General features: G+C 37.8%; 1 pseudogene; it reads right to left on the reverse strand.

Annotated features, from left to right (window-relative positions):
* Positions 1-21933, reverse strand: part of LOC110218857 (elongation factor 1-beta pseudogene) — a 55819-nt pseudogene extending 33886 nt beyond the window's left edge.
* Positions 21934-22045: the final 112 nt, after the last annotated feature.

The following is a 22045-nucleotide window of genomic DNA, read 5'->3' on the forward strand; positions in this document are numbered from 1 at the left end:
TATCTTTAGATTTTCCCTATGCATTAGTCCTGATATCAAATTAGTTTTGCCAAGTCCTATAGATTCTACCTACTCAGTATGTCAAATCCATTCTGTTCTCATAAAGCTTTAACCCTGGTTGAGTTCCTCATTGTCATTTGCCTGCACTATTGCAATGGTCCCCTAATTTGTCTCCTTGCATCCTGCCTCTCCTCTCTCTGACATATCCTACAAATACTTACCAAAGTTGAATTTCCTAAAGAACATATCTGACCACATCACTGCTCTGCACCATCATCATCATCATCATCATCATTGATACTCATATAGCACTTACTAGGTGCCAGGCACTGTGCAAAATGCTCTATGGTTATTTTCTCATTTGATCTTCACTCATGGTTGTTGTGCTCTTATGTTGTGTTCTATGTGCCCTTAGGTGCTCTTATTATCCTCATTTTATAGATGAATAAACCAAGGCAGAACAGAAATTCAGTGGTTTTCCTAGGGCCACACAGCTCATAAGTATCTGAGGTCAGATTTGAATTTCAGTCTCCCTGTCTTCAGGCCTGGTCCTCATTCCACTGCCCCAACTAGATGCCCCCAAAGAAGGTCAAGGAGCTCCCTTCTGCCTCTAGTTGGCAACTGTTTTTTTTGACATTTAAATAATTTATAATTTGGCTCTAGCCTATCTGATCCTACTGAATATTACTCTCCTTCAAGTGCATTCCAACCAAATTGTCCTATTTGCTGTTCCCTAAATATGATACTTCATCTCTTGAGTCTGCATCTCCACATAGGTACCTGTTCCTCATGCTTAGGATGTCTGCTCTCTCTCCTCACTTCTACTTCTCAGAATTCCTAGCTTTCGTCAAAACTCAAAGACTGTCTTCTAAAGGAAACCTATCCTGATCACCCCATTTGCAACTGACCTTCCCCAGAAATTACCTTGATTCAGCATAGTATATATTGCGTATTTACTTTTCTATGAATGGTTCATTCTCCCGTAATAGAATGTGAGTCTCTTGAGAAGCTGTTTCATTTTTGCCTTTGTTGTTCCAGTGCTTAGAATTATGTATGGCACATAGTAGGCGCTTAATAAATTCTTCTCAAATGAATGACCTCTCTGGTATGGCTTAAAGCTTGGGTTTATATCCTAAGCTTTCCTCTTCTACCTCTATGACTTTGGGCAAGTGGGTAGTAGGGGTGGCATTCCAAGACAGTAAATGACACACAAAGGCATAGAATTCAAAAGAGTTGATAGTTCCATTTAGCTTCAGAAAGAAATACCTAAGAGGAATGCAAAAAAAAAAAAAAGACTAGAAGTATAGGTTGTAGCCAGACTAAAGAGAGTCCTAAATGCTAAGGTGAAAAGGACTTTGTCTGGTATGCAAAAGGAAGAAACTGAAGAGAATTTTTGGCAAGAGAATGGTTGGCAAGAGAATGGTGCTCGGTGGGATTACAGGATTGTTTGAAGGGTTTGTTGGTTTGTTTATTTTTTAAGAATGGGAGAAATCTGGGCCCTTTAGTAGTCAGTAGGGAATAATCCAGTAGATAATGATTATAAAGAGTAAGAGGTCAGTGGGACAATGCAATTTTTTTGGGGGGGGGATTCTAGAATAGATCATTAAAGAGATAGCAAACATCTAGATAGGGAAGCCTTGAGGAGGAAGAGCCAGACTAGCTTCATTAAGAACGTCATGCCAGGCAAACCTCATTTCCTTTTTTGACATGATGCCTAAATTAGTAGATGAGGAGAGTACTGTAGATATACTTTACTTAGATTTCAGAAAAATTCTGAGAAAGTACATGCTATTCTCATGAAGAAGATAGAGAGATACAGATTATAGATGGATTCAAAACTAGTTGACCAGCCAGTTATTGTTGTTGTTCAGTCATTTTCAGTCTTATCAAGTCACTTAATTCTGTTTGCCTCAGTTTCCTCATCTGTAAAATGAGCTGGAGAAGAAAATGGCAAACCACTCTAGCATCTTTGTCAAGAAAACCCCAAATGGGGGCATGAAGAGTTGGACAGGACTGAACAGCAAAATCATCTTAAAAAGGGATTATACTTGTTCTGTTCTGCCTCTTAGAATATAGCCAAGGAGCATTTGGTGGAAGTTACAAAGAACTCAATTTAGGCTTGATGTCAGGAAAAACTTTCAGACAATTAGAGATGTCTATGATTGGAAGGGGCTGCCCAGCAAGTATGATGGGTTCCCTCTGTTCAGAGGTCTTCAAGCAGAGGTTAGATGATCATTTCTAAGGTATATAATAAGGGAGCTTCCTTTCATATACGGATTGAAGTCGATCCTGTGGGCTCTATGGTTTTTTCAGCTCTAGTGCTACCATCCCTATAATTCTATTAATTAATTAAATTATAATTAATTTTATAATTTGTTTTTAAGTGAGGGTCAGTGAAGGTGCCTGACAAAGTTGATGAATTGGGAGACCAAGATGATTGGGAGGATGTCAATGTATATAATGCAGTCTTCAAATAGAAGTTAAGGGTTATTCTGAAGGGTAAAACAAAACTAAGTAAGGAACTCTGAGAAAGGAGGGGGAAGAAACTGAGAGTCAATAAATCCTGAATTGTTGTTGTAGTTCAGTCATTTTTCAGTTGTGTTCAACTCTTCATGACCCCATTTGGAGTTTTCTTGGGAAAGTTACTGGAGTATTTTGCCATTTCTTTCTCCAGCTCATTTTACAGATGAGGAAACTGAGGCAAACAGTTAAGTGACTTGCCCAGGCTCTCATAGCTAGTAAGCGTCTGATGCCAGATTTGAACTCAGAAAGAAGAGACTTCCTGACTCCTGGCCTGGCTCTCTATCCACTGTGCCACTTAGTTGCCCCTAAATAACAGCTACTAAGATTTAAATAGGGAGAGATTACATGCCTCCAAAATTAACTATGGGGTAAGTAACTGTACATATATGTATGTATAGAATACCTAAGAGAGACATAAACAAATTATTCTGCAAATATCAAGAAAAGAAAAATTGTTTCTAACTGGATGGCTCAAGGAAGGCTTCTTGATTTTAAAAGCCAATCCATTTTTGAGGAGAAGCACATTTTAAAAAGATCTTAATTATTTTCACTTGCTGCTCCTAATCAAGAACAAGCCTTGATTATTTTCCTGCAGTTGGATAGACAGCCCATGGAGCTAGTCCATCAGCACACATGTCTAGGGGAGACACTGTTAATGGACAATTAGCTAGGTCCAGGATAGAACAGGATGCAGAGAGTTAAATTTCATTTGAAAAATTATGCAATAATTTTAGCTATTCCTAGATGCTTCCTGTAACTAAAATTTTTCTTCTTAATATGAAAGACATGTGTTAAACACAAATAGGCCACAACATATTACCAATGATGGACTACGTGTTAAAAGATGTATAAAAAAAATATTGTAAGATAAGGAAACACTTGGACCTATGAAGGAAGATGTTATCCACCTCCAGAGAAAGAGATGACAAATGAAAATATGCCTAGTAAGTCTTACATGTATGTGTATTAATTTATATGTATATATGTGTATGTTCATAGATATCTATGTGCACATATATACATATATATAACCTATCTATTTGTGTTTAATTGTAGCCTTGTTTAGGGTGGGGGAGGGAGAAAAAATGAAGTAAAAAATACAGATCAGAGGACAAAAGAAAACCTAGAAGGAAGCAAAAGAAAGCTGGATAGTTTTGAAAACAACGTGTAGTATTTGTTACATAGATTTTCTTGAAATGGAAATATATTGTTCTATATTGAATTCTCTCTTATGTTCTGCTGTGTACATGGAAACGTTCTTTATTTTTTATTTTCTCATTTTGTATTTAAGTTTAAAATGAGAATTTTTTTTAATACTAGAAGATATAACTGACTGCAATCACAAAATGAGAGCAAGAGATAACAGGTAGCCCACATGCTGCATTGGCACCCATATAATGTCAAGTGACCAAATGGAAGGCCCCCAAAATGTTATATGAATCCCCTATAGATGATTTATGGGAGGAAATGCAAAAGAGTATTATGGTCTTTATGACTGGAGAACTACCAACATGAATGAGATCATAGATCTAATAAAAATTAACATAAATTTTTCTTCATTTACCCTTTTATAAAAACTCCCTCTTGGCTGGGTTGGGATCTTCAGTACAAAGCTTTCTTATGTCTTTATTTTATTCTCATAAAAATCCTCTGGTGCTTTATCGTACTGTGGCAATGACTCTGGATTCTTAAGGGACTGCCAGTCTAGTTTAAGATTTGGAGAGTCCTATGAAGCTAGAAAGGCTTCTAATTTGGTGTGATCATCCTAAGAGTGACCTAACCAAGTTTGGTGCAGCTTATTACCAGAAGACTGACCACAAGGTATTAACTGGGTGGAGGGAGGAGGGGAAGGCTGGGGGGGGGGCGGGGGGAGGGCTTACTAAAGGTATGAAAGCCAATTCATCTGAATCAGTGAGGACAATGCCCATGGTGATCTAATCAGAGACACTTAAGAGACAAGAATAAGGACTGGATTTGTTATTTCAGTGGCATAGAGAAAACCTGGGAGGGGAAGCTTTCTCTACTGATGCAGGTTAGCACTTCCTCTCCAATTTATATCCTTAGAAGATTGCTAAAAGCACAGAGATTAATATCTTACCTAGTAACTTGCCTAGACTAACAGAGAAGCATAACTTATTCTTACAAGTAATGATGATAGATAACATTTATGTAGTGCTTTAAGGTTTGCAAAGCACTTTGTGAATATTATATCTTTTGATCTTCATAACAACCTTGGGAGGTAGATGCTATTATTATCCCCATTTTACAGATAGGGAAACAGAGATAAGTTAAGTGATTTGCCCAGGTTCACACAGCTAGTAGGTGCCTAAAATGGGTTCTGAACTTAGATCTTCCCAACTCCAGGTCCAAAATTTTATCCACCTAACTGGCTCCTGGGTTTAAAGCCAGTCTTATATACACTCTGACACTCTGCCTTAAAGTGCTGACATAGTACCCCTTTATGACCTTGCTGCACAAGTTTATATGTCTTCTTTGTATTAGTTTAATAGGAGAAACATGATGTAGTGGTATTAAACCCAAATAGGAATGAATTCCTGAGGAAAACCACAAATTAACATTGCCTATGTTCTATTGTATTTTATTGATTTTTGTTAAACATTTCTCCATTACATTTTAATGTGGTTTTCCTCCTGAGTTTGATATCTATAATGAATAAAGTGCTGCACTCAAAGTCTGGAGGAACTGAGTTTAAGGCCGGCCTTAGACATGTATTGGTTATGTTTGTTGCTTAGCCCTTTCAGTCGTGTCCAACTCTCCATGACCCCATTTGGGGTTTTCTTGGCAAAGATACAGAGTGGTTTCTCCATTTCCTTCTCCAGTTCATTTTACAGATGAAGAACCGAGGGGGAACAGGATTGAGTGACTTCCCCAGGGTCCCATAGCTAGTGTTTGAGGCCAGATTTGAATTCAAGAAGATGAGTCTCCCTGACCCCAAGCCCAATATCCACTGTACCACCTAGCTGCCCTAAATCACTTAATATTGCCTGAAGCAAGTCTCTGTGGTAACTAAATTGCAGAACAGATACTGACTCTCATTGTTAAAGTGAGTTATTTCACCAGGATTTCCCCAAACCAATGAAATCATAGGTCTGGTCCAAAAGAAAAAGATACTGCATCCTTTTTGTGAAAAATGTGTTCGTTCCTCATAAATTTTATATAGATTAAGTCACATTTTAAATACCGTACAGAAACTTGTTATAGGAATACTTTGATAAATACTTTTGCAAAGCAAAAAAAATATGATTAACCTGTTCTTTAGTAAGTCCTAAGTTTCATATATTTTGTTATAAAGTAGGATATACTCATCTGTGCTGTTTCTTTTCTTTCTCATGCATCTGTTGTGCTTCCTGCTTCTTGCCCATTAAATTATTTTCCTCCCAAGAACAAGGACTGAACTGTGCCTTCTATTCCTTCTATGTGACCTGAAGGGAGCATCTTTCCACAATTACAATGGGTGCTCACAAATAGGAACATGACCAACTAGTAGAGCTGTGCTTTTGGGAGAGTGTTGCAAATTGTGTAAGTTCCCAGTTTCCAACAGGGAGATGCTTATTATAGACAATTGTATACCTAAGAGAACACAGACAGATCCTGGTGGGTCTGGAAAGGGACTGATGATCCTCTGTAAATACATTCTTACTTTTATCATGCAATTAATTCCCATCATTTTTATCTGTAGTATTCATTTCCTAGTCCCTAAGAGTCAAACTTCTAAAGGGTTGATTACATTCTGAACTCCCTTTGAAAAGATATTTTTATCCAGCTAGATGAATGACTAGAAGGGGATGGAGGGTAGGGGAGAACTCAGTTGTTGAAACTAGAAGCAAAGTTAAAGAGTTTTTCTTCCTATTTCAGATAAAATTCAGAATAGGATCATATGTAGAAATTTTATACTAGTAGGGTACCAGATATAATTCTAAAGTACATTAAAAATGTAACTGAGCATGGGGAGAACACATGGCTAGATTTGGAAGCTCAGGGTTTTGCCCAAAGAGGGCAGTACTTGCTCAGAATTAAAAATATGAAGGACTTCCCCCCCCCAGTTTAGCCTTTAGTAGACTTGTGAGTTGCTATGGTCCCCAAAAAAGAATAATCACCCTGTGGCCAGCCTGCTTATAACATTAGACTTACAAATGACTCATACACAGCAACGGTCACTGAAACCCTTCCCCTCTCTCCCTGAAGATCCTGCAATGATTATGGAAACCACTGTCTCTGGAGTACTCACTCAACCCATATTCCCATGGCCAGGACTTTCCTTCCACCCTCCCTTCCTAGGATCAGAAAAGATCTTCAGATCCTTCCAAGGAAGCTGTTGAACCTTTACCCAGCATTTATCTTCTCTCTTTTCTCAAGGATCAGGGAGATTCAAGAGGTTTCGGAGCTCAGAGGTGCCCAGAGGACAGAGGAGTATAGTGTGACTAGAGGCTACTTACTATGTGTATTGTATTAAATACTACAGTATTAAATACTGCAAGGATTTGTGGTTTCCTTGAGTGAGCTTAGGGGGAGGGACCATGGCAGAGGAAGAGGGAGGTGGTTTTTTTACCCACACAGATCACAGGCCCTGATAAATGGTTTTTAAGACTTTTAATGGCAGCAAAACAAAACAAAAACAAAAAAATCAGGCTGAGACTAACCTGGTGGTGAACCTGTTCAAACCAAGCTAGACGGGTCCTCAGATAGCAGGTTTTAGCCTATTAAAAAGATTTTTTTTTTAGCTCCTTCATGCTGTCCCAGAACTTGTGCTCAGCTGTCATAGCTTTCAAGAACCCAGGGTAATCCCCGCACCGCAGAGAAGATTTTGTGGAGGGTTTCACTCACATTATTGGTTGCATAGGCTATTAAGCCATAGCTAGGCTGCTAATACTTAAACCTGGAGGCATGTTTTTATCCTACATAGTGCTGTCACCCACTTCTTTAAGCAATAGAAAACTGAATGTGAAGCCAAGTGTACCAAGTTCATAACCTTAGTTATCTTTTCCTCACTCTCTTATCCCACATATGTAGTTAATTGCCAAGTCTTACCATTTCTACCTCTACATCTCTCTCTATTCACACAACTGCTGCCTTAACTCAGGCCCTAATTACCTTTCATTTTCATTATTGCAAAGGCCTCTTTATTGGTATCCCTATCTCAAGTATTTCCGCAACATTGCTGCCAAAGTGATTATCCCCAAGCACAGATTTCATAATCTCACTCCCCTACTCAAAATAACCCATTAACTTCTTATTACCTCTAAAATCAAATATGAAACTTCTTTGTTTAGATTTTAAAGCCCTTTACAGTCTTGCCCCCACCTATCTTTCCAGCCTCATTATATACATTGCTTCCTTTCCCATACTCTGCAATATAGTCAAACTGGCCTTCTCACTGTTCCTTACACAGGACATTCCATTTTATATCACTGAGTCTTCCTACTTGCGATGTCTGGAATGAACTACCTCCTGACTTCCACCCTGTGTAATCTCTCTCTTCCTTCAAGTTTCAACCCAAGTACCCCCTTACATATGAAGCTGATCCTATGAAAGAAGGAAAGAAACAAACATTTATTAAGTACCTGCTACATGCCAGGCACTAGGCTAAGCACTTTACAAAATATCTAATTTGACCCTCACACCTGCCCTGAGGTAAGTGCTATTATTATCTTCATTTTACAGATGAGGAAACTGAGGCAAATAGAAGTTAAATGACTTGCACAAAGTCACACAGATAGATAATATCTAAGGCTGGTTTTAAACTCAAGTCTTCCTGATTTCAGGAAGACTCTGTGATGCTTTGGATGAAGTACAGCCTGAAGGGCAAAATTAAGTGCTGTGCCCTCCTTCCTTTAGCCAATCTCAAAGGCAAGACTAGGGAAGAAATTCATTTTGAATTTTCATAGCACTCAGCTGTACCTGACATCTTTCAGATACAGTAGCTTCTTTTTGGTTTCTGTTGTTACTAGTGATGAACTTAACCAGTCTGTTTTGAAAGCTATCTGTACTATACCTGAGAACCTGAAAATAGCCAGCACTATCCATTATACCACCTAGTTGACCCAGAGATGAGATGAGAAAGAAATACGACCCAGGCATGGTGTAATAGCCAATTGCAAAGGCATAGAAAATGGGAGACGGAGGGTTGTGTGTGTGAGGAACAGTAAGAAGGCCAGTTTGACTGGATTGTAGAGTACATGAAAAAGAGTAACGTGTAAAGAAGCTGGAAAGGCATTATTCCTATGTCTTCTGTAAAAAGGGTTTCTAAGGAGGCCTGTGGGCCAGAGGCAGCCAGAGAACTTCAGCTGAAAGAATAAAATCAAAGATATAGAATTACAATTAAATTGTTTCAAATAATAAAGTAATTTATATTTTTACTTCAACATCAGAAAAACTCATCCTGCAACTGCTTTCAAAAAAGTTTTTTAAATCTGTTCCTTTGAGCAAAAGGTAAAAAGATGCTTTAAAAGTAGTCCACATTACTGTACCAGTGAGATATGTACATTAATGAGAAAAGGTATCAAGTATGAAAAATTAAGTTCTTTCTGTTTTTTTCCTGTAAAAAGATGATTTTAATTTCCTTATGCAATTGAATTGCTCTCAAGACCAGTTGTTTCAATGGACATTAAAATTCTTCTTCTGCAATTAAGACTAATCCCTAAAAATAATCCTGAGAATAACAGTTTAGCTTATTTGCATGTACAATGGCAATTATGCCTTACTGTGCTTATGAGATGCACTTTAAAAAAAAAGGTGCCCTATATGTCAATTTCCAATCTAAATAAAAATTTCATTTTGGCTGAGTTTCACCACAAAATAGGCACTAATGCCTAGCAAATGATCCTAAGACATACTTTACTGAATTGAATAGGGACCAATGACTACCAAAGCTTCTTACAATGCCCTCTCTGTGATGCTTTGGATGAAGTGCAGCCTGAAGGACTGATGACGTGCTGTGCCTTCCTTCCTTTAGCCAATCTCAAGGGCAAGACTAGGGAAGAAATTCATTTTGAATTTTCATAGCAGTCAGCTGTGCCTGATATCTTTCAGGTACAGTAGCTTCTTTTGGTTTCCATTGCTACTAGTGATGAACTTAAGCAATCCATTTTGCAAGCGATCAGTACTACATCTGAGAACCTGAAAATGGCATTCTGAATAATGAAATAATTTCATTTTGTTTGTCATTAACTTATTTTTTACTTCTTGTGTTTCAGGCTACACAGTACTTAGAAGACATCAACAATACTATATCCTTCTACTCCGAGTGAGAGCCAGCCAGATTTAGAGATGGATAGAACCTTAGAGACTCTTGAATCCCATCTTATCATTTCACAGTTCAGGAAACTGAGGCTAAAGATGACTAGGGTCATTCACTTGTAAGTGTCTGGGGCAGGATTCCAACTTGGGTTTTCTTGCCTCCAAGCCTAGCACTCTATTACTCTGTACCCTTGACTTCTCTTTCTAACCCTGACAGTGTCCCTATCCCTGCAGCCACTTAATGCTCACATTGGTTGCCTCTTGTTAAGAGGAAAGAGTCTAATCAACTTCTCACAGTGGTGTTTGTGACAATGTCAGCCTTCTAGCAGAGCAGAATCAAGCTAGGGCAATTAGATAGACCCAGATTCCAACTAGAAGTGACAGGATTACAGATATAGAGGTGGAAACCTTCAAGCTGTCTCATCACTCCCCATAATTTTATTTTCTTATATGCCCTATAACTATTACTTCTTATTGTTGAATAGTGCAGTCATGTCCAATTCTATGTGACCACATGGACTTTGTCCATGGAGTTTTCTTGGCAAAGACGTTAAAGTGGTTTGCTATTTCCTTCTCCAATGAGTCCCCATGTTACATATGAGGAACTGAGGCAAACAAAGGTTAAGTGACTTGTCCAGGGTGACATAGCTAGTAAGTGTCTGAGGCCAGATTTGAACTCAATTCTTCCTGACTCTAGGCCCAGCACTCTATCCAGTGTACCACCTAGCTGCCCATAACTATTACTAGAGCCCCATTAGTTGATTCCTTTCTTTGAACTCCTCAAATTATGTCACATAGGCACTGTACACTTCACCTATTCCTAAAAGCAGTCTATATATAATCTCTGAGGGAAATTAAAAGACACTTTTAGGATCCCTTATCATCATCACAAAATTCAATAGCAAGAGCAATGTGGAGGGGATGTCACTCTTGTCAAACTCAAATTTAAATTAAACAAGCTTTTAGAAAATGAAGCACATAATATGTCCACAGCATTGTGCTAAACTCTAGAGATGCAAAGTTCTCAAGGGGATTACAAAGAGGATGTCATGTATTCAACTATGCTTAAAATGATAAGTGTTTTGTTGTTGAATCATATCTAATTCTTTGTGACCCCAGTTGGGGTTTTCTTGGTAAAGATACTGGAGTGGTTTGCTATTTCCTCCTCCATTTCATTTTATAGATGAGTAAACTGAGGCAAACAAGGTTAAGTGACATGCCCAGGCTCACACAGCTTGTAACTGTCTGAGGCCAGATTTGAATTAAAAAAAGATGAGCCTTCTTGTCTCCAGGCCCAGCGTACCATCCACTGTACCGCTTAGCTGCTTTGATAAATGCTTAGGAGAGGTTGAAAGTTCAGAGAGACATGAGAGACTTAAGGGAAAACTAAACTCTTGAGAGATCAGGAAAATCACCTAAGTGCAGGTTTGAAGAAAAAGTATTTCAAGGTGGAGATATTTGGCAGGGAATAGGGAAAGCCTTAGGCTGGAATAACAGATTACAGAATATTAAGTAGTTCATTTTATTTGCAGCATAGAAGAATGGAAGGGGTCCCATATGAAGCAGAAGTATGTATGCAAGGTAGGGATACTGTGCAAGGTGGAGATAGGTTGGCCTATTCTCCTACCAACAAGTGCCTTGATAAGTTCCATATCCTTCATAACTTGAGGAGTGAACTGGGAATCAAAAGATCTGAGTTCAAATCCTTCTTCAGATACTTACTAGATGGATGGCCTCAGGCAAATCACTTAACTATTATTGCCTCAGATTTCTTATCTGTGCCATAGAAATAATAGGACCTTCCCCACAAAGTGTTGAGGATTTAATATGTTGTTATTTTTTTTCAGCCAAAGATAAGGTTTATTAGAATATCTGTCATATCGGGCAGACTCTTAAGGAATCTGAACAGTGGCTAGATTTTAAGAATCTGAGCAATTGGCTAGATTATAAGAATCTGAGCAGTGGCTAGATTGTAAGAATCTAAGACTGTGGCTAGATTTTAAGAATCTAAGCATCTTAATGGAGACAAGAGGGATCTTATATACAGAATATGTTGTTATTAAGTTGTGAAGAATTAGTATACATAAAGCACTTTTCAAACTTGAAGGAGCTATATATGTTAGCTCTCACTATCAAAAGAAGGAAGACAGTCTGTATTATCATTTAAAATACTCATACTCATGGAACTAGAAGGGGATAATACAGAACAAGAATATAGCATTGTATCTAGATTCAAATTTTGTTCTGGGGAAAAGTAGAAAGTAAGAAAGCAAACCTAACAAATGCTACTAAAAACAGAGCTATATGAATATGTTTCATGTAACACCTCTATCCACCCATGCTGAGCAGTATACCTGAAGGACAGCCTTGTGACACTGTAAGATGTGTAAGCAGAGGGAGACATGACTCCTGATTGGCTGAGAGAATTCTGAGCTACAGTGATGAGCATGTGCATGAGTAGAAAAGGGACTACTCAAGATTGTAGGAGGACTTCAAAGAAAACAGCAAAGGGAAACTTAGGTTTTTGAGTAGGGAGATGGGAAGTCTCTCAGGAGTCAGAAACATGCGCAAGCTGCCCCCCCACCCCATATCCCTGATTTCCAGTGCTGGCAACCCTAAAGAATGCTAAGAGGGACTCCTTCTGGGTGAGATCATTCTCTCCTGGGCTGAGCAGAGGTGTTTTATCTTATCCCCACACTAAAAAGCTCATTTATTTTATTCTATTGTCCATTCTAATCCACACAACTTGCCTAGTTTCTACACTACTGAGATAAAGGTTTACTACCTATTCATAACAGTCATTTGTATGATCAGGATTAGGTGGGAGGGAACTAAGCTGGTAACAGGAAACTATTTCCTTCTCCTTCAAAGCAATCACAGAATGTGGCATATATCCTGAATCCTTTATTTTACCCCTAATTACCAATATTTAAGATGTGCTAGATAGATATATTTCTCAACCAATACCTGTCCTGGAGAAAGTCAAGAGAAAGAAAAATCAACCAGCCAAAACCCTCTTCTTATATCCCCAAAAGTTGGAAATCATAGTTCTCTTTAGAGACTGGGTGGAACAGATCCCAGATCAGAGATCTATCCATACCACACATGAAGGAAGCAATTTTTAGGCACCAACCACGTATATACCTGCATTTGCAAAAATCCATTTGCACGTACAAATCATAACATTTGTACATCCAAAGAAGAGTAAAGCTATATAATTAACATAATTTCTTAAAACTGGAAATATTATTTCATCCATGTTGGGAGCTCCTATTGAGAAACTTCCCTTCCAGTGCAAATCAGAAGCTTCTCTGAAAGTTATAATATTTCAATGTTACCTAAGGGCACTGAGATTTTGCCCAGGGTCACAAAACCTGTATGTGTCAGAAGAGGACTTGACCCAAAGTTTTCCTGAATTTATCCCCTTCTACAGTGGATGAAGCACCAGCCTGGAGTCAGGAAGACTTAGCTCAAATCCACCCTCAGACATTTACTAGCTGTGTGAATCCTGAGTAGGTCGTTTTTACCTCTGTCTGCCTCTGTTCTCTCATCTATAAAATGGGGATAATAATAGCACCTACCTCCTAGGGCTGTTGGGGGGATCAAAGCAAATAATATTTGCAAAATGTTTAGCACAGTGCCTGGCACATGGTAGACACTGTGTAAATGTTAGCTATTATTTTTATTATGTTATATATCAGGAAAAGGAAGAGAAAAGATGGAGAGGTTTTTTAATACATATCCTGGAGGATGTGGGCTTTAAGCTTCAAGGTGTAGTAGAAAGAGTACTAGACCTATAGTCAGGAGAGACTTGGTTTTGAATTCAAATGAAAGTACTTGCTTAGCTATTACATCCCTGGCATGTATCTGAAGACCTCCAGTGATGATGAACTCACTGCCTCCTGAGGCAGTCCCTTGAAATTTTTGACAACTTCAATTGTTCTGAATTTTTCCTTCTGTAAAAATTAAATCTGCTATTTCAGTTCCACTTCTGGCTCCAAATCCTTTCCTGAAAATATCTCATTGGTGGGATATAATTGATATTATAAATTTGTGTGGTACTGTTATTATATCCTGAATCATCATCATCATCATCATCAAAGAATCTGTCAATTATTCATTTGGCTGAACTCTTTCACCATAAATCTGATTCTCATGTCTGAAGCTGACTGGACTCTGCTTGTCACCTATCCTGCCAGATATTCATTTGTTTTATCTTAGCATAATGAATAATTGGAATGAATAGAATTCCAATATTGCTGGATCATCAGTATGCTAATAGTAAAACTTCAAATAAAGTGACAGATTGTTATTTGCTATGGGATTCCCATCCACAGTTATACTCAATATTCTCATTAGGCATGTGGATTAAAGAATCTTCCACTGGCAAATTTAGAACTCACTCAAGTTGCAGGGAGGAAAAAATTTTAAGAAACTGAAAACAAAAGTGGGGTGTTTGAGGTTTGAATTCTATTTCACTTTTATGTGAGATTTGGCTCCTAGTTTCAAAGGGTGCACTGCATTTTGCTCTGTGATGAATTAGACTAGGTTGGACAGAATGCTCCCAGAGAGATTGTAAATGCTGAATTTAATCAGTCAAACACTAACTTAGCTCAAATTACCTGAACAGCTATGTCTATGTTAGCTTAATAGCCATTATTAGGTGTGGAGTCATCAATAGATTAAATGAGATACATGACCCATTATTGCCAGTTGGCCCCAGCCTTTTACTTCTTATTATCTTTAGAATTAGCCATATTGGAATAAAAAGAACATTTGCCAAGACAGTAGGAGATGCCAGTCCTAACCCTACTTTTGCCACTGATTAGCTGTGTGACCTCAAATACTGATTTTACCTCTCTAATCCTCAGTTTTCTCCTTGAATAAATTGAGACAGATTAAATCTTCTCAAAGGCCCTCTCTTTGTAACATTTCTTTTGGCTCTTGAATTCCATGCTCTAAAACAGGGGTTCTTAACATTTTACATATGTTAATGGACCCCTTTGGCAAGTCTGATAAAGCCTCTGAACTCCTTTCTCAAAAAAATTATTTTTAAAAGAATAAAATACATTGGATTTCAAAAAAAACTCAATAATATTGAAATAAAGATGTAATTTTTCCCCATCTGAGTTCATAGACTGCCCTACTTTACTCAGAAATCTACTCACAGATCCTTTGAGGGTCTATGGACCCCAGATTAAGAATCCTTACCCTAAAGCAGCAAAATACAACATTCATTCATGAAAGTACTATTCTTATGTCTCATCATGACACATTGGACCTTGAAGGTTGGTAGACTTTCAAGTACAGAACCAATGATAGTATCTACTATCCAAAGATAAGTATAAAGAGGCCTGTGAAGAGTAGTTTAGTCAGTAGATGATGGATTCTTTAGAACTTAAGGGGAAAAAAATTAAAAATTCAGTCCTGTGTGGCCCCATTCTCTTTCTGTAGTGATGGTAACAGAATGATAGAAAGTAGAATAGTGAGTGTTAAAGATCACACATTTTTGACTGTCTATAAACATTGATTTAAATGTTTGTACTCTCAACATGAGATTCTTATCCAAAAACCTGGAGTGATATACCACTAAAGAAACTGAATCAAAGCAATATGACACTCTTACTCTAAATAGAATCAGAAAACATAAGGAAGTTGCTGCCAAATGAGAGGATGGCTCACAGGTTCTCTTTTTAAAATGGCAAATAAAAGAGCTGACAGATCTGCTTTCGTCAACTACCCAAAGTCAATGAAAAATATAATTTCATAGTATCCTTAAGTGTCTTAATGTACAGCATTCATGATAGTTCAATTAAGGACAGTACTAAGAAAAGAATTGGAGCTTATGGGTCAACATCTGCTGCAAAGAAGGAATAGGTGGAGAAAGTCTTTTAACTTCTTCCAAAACCAAATGTATGATATATATGTATATATACACATATATAGATACACACATACACATGTATGCATGTATGTGTGTATATATGTATATATGATGATTATTACTGTTGCTGTTATTATTACTAATAGTAACTGGTAATTTCAAAGCAAAATTGAGCATAGGAAAGAATGATAGAACACACACATACATATACACATGCACATGTACATACACACACAAACTGCTAGAAAATATGGTCCAGGCTTAAGAAATGAAAAAAGACTGAAAAAAAAAAAGAAATGAAAAAAGTCAATTTCTTATGGACTACCTAGAAGCATCATGCTTGTAAAAGCATACTTTTGTTAAGAAGAGAGTAGGAAAGTGATGAACATGATGAGAACCAAAGACTTTTCTAGATGTAGCTAGGTAGTGCATTAGAGTGCTCACCCTGAATTTAGGAAGACCTGAGTTCAAATCTTGTCCAAGACACCTACTAGTTGTTTGACTCTGGAAGAGTTACTTGACCTCTCTGTCTGCCTCCATTTCTTCAAATGTAAAATAGGAATAATATTAGCACCTGCCTCCAAGGGTTGTTGCAAGAATAAATTGTATAATATCTGTAAAACACTCAGCACAGTTCCTGGCACATACTAGGTGTTTACTGTCTTTCTTCTTAGCAGACAGAAGGTACCTCTTTCTGAGAGAGCATTTCCAGATCAGCTCTATGTGTAGAGATGAAACATTAACTAGTTAAGACAAAGATCAAAATCAACACTAAATTAAAAGAAAGCATAAAGATGAGCAGATATTACATGCTAATACAATAAATCAAACCTAATCTCCTTAAACAATTGATACTTGAAAGCTGGAAATTGGTAAAAGAAAAGATATTGATTCAATGATGATAATTTCTTACGGAAGTTTGACTACAATAGTTGCCACAACAAAGGCCAAAAGAGGCCAGGAACCATCTCAGCTAAGAAATACTGGATCTCACTGCTAAGCAGAGAAACATAGCATAAAAGGGAATACCGATTAAGAATATGAACTAACTTGCAGGATCATGTGAGCAATGAGATGGAGGACTAAACATTTTCTCTGATCTCCATAACCTTTCAAATCTCTCCAAAACAGAAATTACGCACCAAAGATAAAGCAACTTCAGCTGTCTCCATGGTCCAGGACACTCAGAATCCAAAAAGAAGGTAGAAAACAAACAAACAACAAACTACGTATTGATATTCACTGACCCTGAGTTCACTCAACAGCCCTCCCCCACCACCCTTACTTCTTACAGTGAGGTTGCCTTAGCAGACCCAAGGACACCACACAGACTTGTAACAAAACCCATGCCACATTCCGGGCCCCCTTCCCTCTTTTCAGTGTCATGGAGATCCTTCAACCACAACCCTGCAGAAACAAAAGCCTGCTGGAAGCTGCATCCCCATAACACCAGCTCTGTGAAGCTCTGAAATGCTAGTGTTAGGGTATACAACCCTATAACACCAGAGCAGTAGCTGTCTGAAGTGCTGGTGCTGGGCCAGAGAACAAAAGAACAGAAGAAATGGGACAGAATGCTAGGACAGGACATTGGGTGTATTATATGTGGGGGGTGCTGTGCAGCAGTCCACTAAGCCTAAAGCAAAGAGCACAGCAGCTAACTGGAGCCAGTTCTGACCACCCAAAAGTCACTTGGAGTAACGATCTTGGCTGGTGAATTGTGACTTGCCCAGAGTAGAAGGAGGTTAAGTGGCTTCAAGATCTAGCCCCCAAGAAAACCACCACCAGAGGGGGCAGAATCTGAAAGTAAATAGGAGAAAATCAGGGGAAAAAAAGATTGAAATTTCCAAAGATCTTAAGAAGAAGAAGACTCAGAGACTTTGAACATAAACAGATATAGCAATAGGGAAAACATTAACAATGAAATATGGCTTCCAGATCTAGTAAATAAGTTCAGGTATCTATGAGTAAATACCTCAAAACAAAGGAAAATAATCCAACACTAGGTGTAGCTTGAGGGATTTGGTCCTTGAAAAATGTACCCATCCCACTTTGGGAGGGGGAGGAGTTGGAACTCCTGGGGGCAACTGACACCTGGAAAAGTGGGAAAGCATGGACATATAGAAGAAATTTTGAGACAAATGGAGAAAAAAAGTGGTAATGAGGGGAGGGAATAAAGTAGTGGTGGGCTAATAATCATGGATAAGGTAGAAGAGGGGCTCTCTAACACCTGCAATTGGCATAGTCTGCCCCCATATAGATACTCAGGCCTAGATAGTGGTTCATCAGTGTTGACAAGTCTCAGGAGATTTTCTGTCACATTCCAATTCCTCCCTACCCTGGGGAAAATATCAGACCTCTCTATTTTATTTATATCTGATTGGCATGTGGTTGCCTCAGTATGCCTCAGTTGGTGATCACTCAACATAACTCAGAGATTCTGCTTTCTGGCCATTACTGAGTGACCTCTTTTCCTGGTGTATCCTGTAGATCTACGCCATAGTTCCTCAGTCACACAAAAATTCTTCCTTTTGGAAAGCTTAGCTCTATACTTTTCAAGAACAACAGCTTGCTAGTTTCATAGAACTAATAATATAGTGATGTTTCTTTCCTTCCTTCTCTATATCAAATTTTTTCTAGGTAATTTAATAATTTTATTAATAATACCAGAATTTTAATAAAAGGATGGTCATTTGGCAGTCTCATTTTTAGACCAAGGATAATCATGGCAATGGATTCACAATTTTTTTCTTTATAATAGTATTTTATTTTCCCCCAATTACATGTCAAGAAAATTTTTGGCATTCATTTTTACAAGATTTTGAGTTCCAAATTTTTTCTCCCTCCTTCCCCTCTCCTCTTCCTAAAATGGCGGGCAATTTGATCTAGGTTATGCATGTGCTATCATGTAAAACATTTCCATATTAGTCACAGTTGTGAAAGAAGAAACAGATCAAAAGGGAAAAAACATGAAAAAGAATAAAGTAAGTGAAAAAAAGTAATTTTCAATCTGCATTGAGAGTCCATCAGTTCTTTATCTGGATGTGGACAGAAGTTTCCTTTGGGAGTCCTTTGTACTTGTCTTGGATCATTATATTGTTGAGAAGAGTTGAGTCATTCATAGTTGATATCCCATGTTCCTGATACTGTATATAATGTTTTCCTGGTTCTGCTCCTTTCACTTTGCTTCAGTTCATAGAAGTCTTTACAGGTTTTTCTGAAATGTGCCTGTTCATCATTTCTTATTGCACAATTGTGTTCTATTACATTCATATACCATAGCTTGTTCAGCTATTCCCCAACTGATGGATGATCCTCAATTTCCAATATTTTGACTCCATGAAAAGGGCTGTTATTAATATTTTTGTGTATGTAGTTCCTTTTCCCATTTTTATTATCTCTTTGGGATACAGACTTAGTAGTGGTATTGATGGATCAAAGGGTATGTGCAGTATGGTTGCTCTTTGGGCATAGTTCCAAATTACTTTCCAGAATGGTTGGATCAGTTCACAACTAATGTCCCAATTTTCCCATATCCTCCCCGACATTTATCATTTTTCTTTTTCTTGTCATATTAGTTAATCTGATAGGTGTGAGGTGGTACCTCAGAGTTTTTTTTATTTGCATTTCTCTAATCAAAAGTAATTTAGAGCACTTCTTCATATGCCTATAGATAGTTTTGATTTCTTTGTCTGAGAACTTCTTGTTCATATCCTTTGACCATTTATCAGTTGGGGAATGGCTTGTATTCTTATAAATTTGACTCAGTCCTTTATGTATTTGAAAAATTAGGCCTCTATCAGAGATACTTGCTATAAATATTGTTTTTCAGTTTTCAGTTTTCCTTTTCATCTTGGTTGCATTGGTTTTGTTTGTGCAAAAGCTTTTTAATTTACTATAATCAATATTATTTATTTTACATTTCATAATATTTTCTATCTCTTGTTTGGTCATGAACCTGTAACTCACCTAACTTCTCCTTTAAGAATTTGGATGCTATGCTACTTGGTGCATATGTATTTAGTATTGACATTACTTCATTGTCTATGGTACCTTTTTAAGAAAATATAGTTTCCTTCCTTATCTCTTTCAATTTGGTCTATTTTTGCTTTTCCATACCCTTACCTTTGCTCTGTGTGTGTGTCTCTTTGCTTCAAGTGTGTTTCTTGTAAACAACATATTATAGGATTCGTGTTTTTGATCCACTCTGTTATCTGCTTCCATTTTATGGAAGAGTTCATCCCATTCACATTTACAGTTATGATTGCTAATTGTGTATTAGTATACATCCATCCTATGTACTCCATACTATTTTTCCTCCTGTTTGTCCTCTCTCTATGTTCACTCTTTCCCTCCTTGACAGTGTTTTGCTTCTGTCTACTGCTTCCCATGGTCTGCCCTCTCTTCTGTCAGTTGCCCCGCTGTTTACTTAATCTCCTACCATCCTATTTTCCCATCTGGTAAGATAGATTTCTATATTCAACTGACTGTGGATATTATTCCCTATTTGAGCCAATAGTGATGATGGTAAGGTTCAAGCAATGCCTATCACCCATCCTCCCTTCTTTTCCTCCACTGGAATAGGTTTTTCTCATCTCCTCATGTGAAATAATTTACTCCATTCTACTTCTCCTTTACTTCTGCACCCAGTGTATTCCTATTTCTCATCCCTTATTTATTTTTATGTCATTCCCTCAAATTCACCTTATACCTATACCCATACCCTCTATCTATATATATATTCCTTCTAGCTGCACTGTTAGTGATCCAGTTCTTAATAATTACAAGCATCATCTTCACATGTAAGTATGTAAACAGTTCAGCTCTATTGAATCCTTTATGTTTTCTTTTCCCTTTTTATGCTTCTCTTAGGTCTTGCTATTGGAGATCAAACTTTTTGTTCAACTCTGGTTTTCTCTTCATGAAAGCTTGAAATCCTTATATTTCATTGAATGACCATTTTTTCCCTTGGAGCATTATGCTTAATTTCACCAGGTTCATGACTCTCAGTTGTCATCCTAATTCCTTTGCCTTCCAGAATGTCATGTTCTATGACCTCTGATCCCTCAAGTGTTGCAGGTTCTAAATCCTGTGTAATCCTGATTGTGGCTCCCCAATATTTGAATTGTTCCTTTCTGGCCATTTGCAGTATTTTTTCTTTTGTTTTGTAATTTTGCTATAATGTTCCTTGGGGTTTTTATTTTGGAATTTCTTTCCTGAGGTTATTGGTGATTTCTTTCAATACCTGTTTTGCCCTCTTGTTCCAGGATATGAAGGTCATTTTCCTTGATAATTGCTTGAAAGATGCTGTCCAGGTGTTGTGTTTTTTTTTATGGCTTTCAGGTAGTCCAATGATCCTGACATTGTCTCTCTTGGTCAGTTCTTTTTTTCATTCTTTTGAATTTGTTTGATTGAATTTTGATATCTCATACAGTCATTAGCTTTCACTTGCCCAATTCTAACTTTTAAGGAGTTGTTTTCCTCAGTTAGCTTTTGTACTTCCTTTTCCATTTGGCTAATTGTACTTTTTAAGGAGTTGTTTTCTACAGTGGACTTTTGTATCTCATTTTTCATTTGGCCAATTCTACTTTTTAAGCAGTTGCTTTCATTTTCCAAGCTGTTGATGTTTTTTCATATTTCTCTTACGTTGTTCTCATTTCTTTTCCCAAATTTTCTTGATACCTCTCTTATATGATTTTAAGCTCCTTTTTTGAGTTCTTCCATGAGTTCTTTCTGGGTTTGAGACAACTTCCCATTTTTCTTTGGGGTTTTGCCCTGTTTTGACATTGCTGTCCTCTTCTGAGTTTGTGTCTTGATCTTCCCTATCTCTATGATAACTTTCTATGGCCAGATTCTTTTTTTTTTAATTTGTTTTTTTTTTTTGTTTTTGCTCATCTTTTTAGCCTTTTCTCTTTCTTTTTAATTTTGAGCTCTGCCCCCAGGGTGGAAGGGGCACTGTCTCAGGATTTTTATGCCAGGGGCTTCAGGAACTGACTGTTTACCTGGTGCTGCACTGATGTTGCCCTGAAGCTCAAGGAGAACCTTTCTGGTGCTGTACTGTGTGGGTGAGGGGTAGCTGGCATTGCTGGAGTCCATAGTTGTCTGGCAGCTTACCTGGTGCTGAGCTGGGGCCCTAGTGCTCGTGATTGGCATGTCCTGTGGCTGGTAGGGTGCTTCTGCATTTCCCTGGGGCTACACTGAAGTAGGAAGCAGTTTGGTTGCTGGAGGCTGTCAGTTTGTCCAGGACTATGCTGGAGCTGAAGGCTGCTCATTCACCTGGCTATACTGAGGCATGTGAGGGGTCCTGGTGTTGGCGTCCTGGACTCTGTTCCCCTTTTACCCAAGTGAGACAAACATTTCTTAACAATCTTCCAAGTTTCTTAG

This window comes from Phascolarctos cinereus, unplaced genomic scaffold (assembly GCF_003287225.1).
Source record: "Phascolarctos cinereus isolate Bilbo 61053 unplaced genomic scaffold, phaCin_HiC Scaffold_4;HRSCAF=312, whole genome shotgun sequence".
Lineage (NCBI taxonomy): Eukaryota > Metazoa > Chordata > Mammalia > Diprotodontia > Phascolarctidae > Phascolarctos > Phascolarctos cinereus.